The sequence below is a fragment of the Heterodontus francisci genome, unplaced genomic scaffold (genome assembly GCF_036365525.1).
Source record: "Heterodontus francisci isolate sHetFra1 unplaced genomic scaffold, sHetFra1.hap1 HAP1_SCAFFOLD_221, whole genome shotgun sequence".
NCBI lineage: Eukaryota > Metazoa > Chordata > Chondrichthyes > Heterodontiformes > Heterodontidae > Heterodontus > Heterodontus francisci.
The window spans coordinates 967,874-972,155 of NW_027141485.1; the positions used below are offsets into that span (position 1 = coordinate 967,874).

The window sequence follows — 4,282 nt, forward strand, 5'->3', positions numbered from 1 at the left end:
TCCACATGGATTTTAGCAAGACTTTTGACAAGGTCCCACATGGCAAACTGGTTAAAAAAATAAAAGCACATGGGATCCAGGGGAGTGTAGCAAGCTGGACACAAAATTGGTTCAGTGGCAGGAAACAAAAAGGAATTGGTTACAGGTGTTTTTGCAACTGGAGGACTGTTTCCAGTGGTGTTCCACAGGGCTCACAACTAGGCCCCCTGCTTTTTGTGGCATATATTAATGATATGGACATAAATGCAGAGGGCACAATCAAGATGTTTGCAGATGACACATAAATTGTCCGTGTTGTTGATAGGGAGGAGGATAGCTGTACACTGCAGGAAGATATCAATAGACTGGTCAGGTGGGCAGAGAAGTGGTAAATGGAATTAAAATTGGACAAGGGTGAGGTGATGCATTTGGGAGGTCAAAAAAGGCAAAGGAATACACAATTAATGGTAGAACACTGAACGGTGCAGAGGAAGTGAGAGACGTTGGAGTGAATGTCCACAGATCCATGAAGTAGCAGTACAGGTCAATAAGGTGGTTCAGCAGGTATATGGAATCCTTTCCTTTATTAGCTGAGGTACAGAATATAAGGGTGATCTGGGTATCCATGTCAATAAGTCACTGAAAGATAAGATGCAGGTGCAGCAAGCAATTAGGAAGGCTAATAGTATGTTAGCCTTTATCACAAGAGGATTTGAGTACAGGAGTAGTGAATTCTTGCTTCAATTGTACAGAACCTTGGTTAGAACGCACTTGGAGCACTGTGTGCAGATTTGGTCTCCTTACCTTAGGAAGGATATTATTGCCATGGAAGGAGTTCAACGAAGGTTCATCAGACTTGTTCCTGGGATGGTGGGACTGTTCTATGAAGAGAGATTGGGAAACTGGGGCTGTATTCTCTACAGTTTCAAAGAATGAGAGGTGATCTCATTGAAACCTACAAAATATTTAAAGGACAGTCAGGGTAGATGCAGCTAAGATGTTTCATCTGGATGGGGAGTCGAGAACCAGGGGCTCAATTTCAAAATAAGGGGGAAGCTCCTTAGGACAGAGATGAGGAGAAATTTCTTTGCACGGAGGGTTGTGAATCTTTGGAATTCTGTACCCCAGAGGGCTGTGGAAGCTCAGTCGTTGAGTATGTTTAAAGCAGAGATTGACAGATTTCTAAATACAAATGACATCAGGGAATATGAGGAAAGTGTGGGGAAAAGGGCATTGAAGCGGATGATCAGCCATGATCATATTGAATGGTGGGGCAGGCTCGATGGGCTGAATGGCCGACTCCTGCTCCTATGTTCCTATGTTCCTAACTCCACATGATCGGCGAGGCACAGCCTCAGGCCGACTTGTCAGGTGGTGTAAACAGATATCACTGCTTCTGATCTTCACCAGAACAGAGAGTGAGATGTAACATTGATCATCAAACAGACTGTGAGAGAATACAACAGAATAAAACACATGGAGAGACACTGTGGAATAACAAATAGATTTGATTGGAACATTGACTTTGATTGGAATGGATAAAACAGCAGAAACAGCAGATTAAATTGGGATTCTCATCATTATATTGATCTGGGACAGAAAAGAGAAACTGATGGAAAGAAGGGAAGAAGGAAGAAAAGAAAGGATGGAACTGTTCAGTTTTTTCAGTTTTTTCACTTGCCCATCAAAGCTGGATAAAAAAAAGTTGCAAATCACAGTGAATTTCACCAAAAAGGGAGATTAAATGCTGCCGAAACCTTGGATCGAAGGATGCCCCAACAGATCACCTGTTTAACTGTCTCCTCACTGGGGGATTTCAATCAGTGAGTAATATTATTCTCTACCTTTCTTTGTTAAATGAACCCAGAACTGTCACTTGGAATTAATATCTGTGTTCCGACTCCTGAGTAATAAAATTGTGAGTTCCTCGATATTTTCGGGACACATTTCCTTCTGAAAGAACTAAGAACTCTTTTCTAATTTACACAATACGATATACACATTCATCAAACCTCCTAAGCTAGCATCCTTGGTGCTGCTCTCTCCTCCCAAACCTCATCTCCTGTGACTGTTACATCATCACTCTGACAGTGGGAGTGATTGATCCCAATGTCTTCAGCATTAACCCTTTACATCCTTATACTACACTGTCTGTTCAAAACAATGGGTGGAGGGAACTTGATTTATCGAAACACTAACAGCTGCCAGTTGAAAATCAACTCAAACCCATCAGCGAGAGAGAGAGAGACTGTCAGAGAACTTCCTGCATCCAGTCCTGACCCTGTCACACACAGCAGATGCTCACCCAGACCCCACGCTCATCAACACTGAACATTGTTACCGAGACACTTCAAATACTGTTTATAAAAGGCTGGAAAGGTCAAAGTTCACACAGCTTTATTGAACAGAACAAAGTTTAATATCTTCTGACCGTTTCTCGGTAACCACATGAGACATAGGTTTTCTTATTTGGTTCCTTTGATTTTTCTTGTTGCTGACTGACTAATATTCCAAACCTCAGATCAACCCTCCCACTTGCGTCATGTCCCAATCTCAGTCACAAGCAACACAGAACGACACAAACACTCTGAAACAGACAACGCAGTCACACTTTCCTTCAGTGACATTAATGTCGAGCTGTTTTCCAGGTTGAATGCAACTGTGAACAAATTTGTTTCAAAGAAGTTGCCTTTGAAATATCTGGACTGAATTTCTGGACAAGGAGGAACAGCCATTCCAAACTCACATCCTTCACAAGGCTGTGAAGAAAATTCATCATGTAATTTGAATTCTCACTTAAAGTTCAGTAGACACAGATGGAACTTCGACATCACAGATGCGAAACAAGGCTCTACTGGGAATTGAACCCAGGATCTCCTGTTTACAAGACAGGTGCTTTAACCAACTAAGCTACAGAACCAGATGTTGTTAAAGTTAAAATCAGAGGAGTGCACTATTTATTCTCATATAATAACAATATCAATGCAAAATACAGCAGATGCAGGAAATCTCAAATAAAAACAAGAAATGCTGGAAATACTCATCAGGTCTGGCAGCATCTGTGCAGAGAGAAGCAGAGTTAACGTTTCAGGTCAATGACCCTTCTTCAGACCCTTCTATATATTCTCATCCCACTTCTCCACAGGTCACAACATATATTTTAACTTTTCCCACTTCCTGAAACAGTCAATCATTTACTCTATTCTTCCCAGAATAGAAGACACTGACCACGTTTCTTTAATGAACAGCAAAATTATCAGTTTATTACAGAACAAGTTTTAACTAGTCATGAAATAAAGCATAAATACACAGGTAGAAATTTTAAAAGTTCCCTTTTTACCTTAACCAACATTGAAAGCCCCTTTCTTCCCAAAGCCCCACACATGCACACATACATACACCGGTTAACTGAAAAAAAAAGAATTATTTTTTACAATTCTGAGTTCTGTTAAAGACAAAAACAACACTTGGGCTGATTACTTGTTCATTCCTGAAGAAAACAGCAGATGAGATATGTTGTTCCAAAACTGGCATACAGTCTAACTTCTGAGTGTGCGTAGACAGGTCACTAGGGTGTTTTAGAACAGTTTTTTAGAGGCAGTGTTGAAAATTAATTTTAGCAGGCTTTCTTCAAAGACCGGAGAAGAGATGAATTGACACAGTGAAGTTCTCAGGGTCTTTTAAAGATTTGCTGCAAAACAACGTGAGTTGTGATCTTCTCTCCTTCCTTGACACTTCTTCAGGCTAACTTTATCAGCTGCTCACTCCAGAAGGTAAAACACAATGACTGCTACAAATAAAAGCTTGTGATTGTTCTGCCCTCTTCGGTGAGTGCTGCTGCTGCTGGGTTTGTCCAATCAAGAGGCGCAACTGACTTCTCTGTCCACATTTCCCCCTGTTACCAGGGTTTCTGTTCTACATTCAACTTGAGTCATGTGACAACCAGTAAACATAGTTGCCAAATCAATACTTTCAGTACCCTCTTGAAAAATAACTGGTCTGACATTTATTAAGTTTGACGATGAATTCCTCAAAAAAATTTTCATAAAAAAAAATCAAAATCACTTCCATAACATCATGTACTTTCCCTGAGCTACAGGTTATTGCAAGTCTCTCTGGCTGTGTTTATTTTTGTTGATTTTGCGCTCAGGTTCTTTCTGAATCCATGTGTTTGTAGAACTTTGTCAGTGAGAAACATGGAGATATGCTTAAAGATTTCCCTGCAAATTATCATATCTCCGTCTTTCTCCGAACTTTGTAGAAACACATTAATGTGGGAATCACACACATCAGGCCATCAAAC

The 4,282-nt window shown here is 40.5% G+C and overlaps 1 non-coding gene across 1 annotated transcript; it reads right to left on the reverse strand.

Moving 5' to 3' along the window:
* Positions 1–2,825: 2,825 nt before the first annotated feature.
* trnat-ugu (transfer RNA threonine (anticodon UGU)) lies at positions 2,826–2,899 on the reverse strand. Its single transcript has one exon. It is a non-coding gene; the product is annotated as a tRNA-Thr (tRNA).
* Between the last annotated feature and the right edge of the window lie 1,383 nt (positions 2,900–4,282).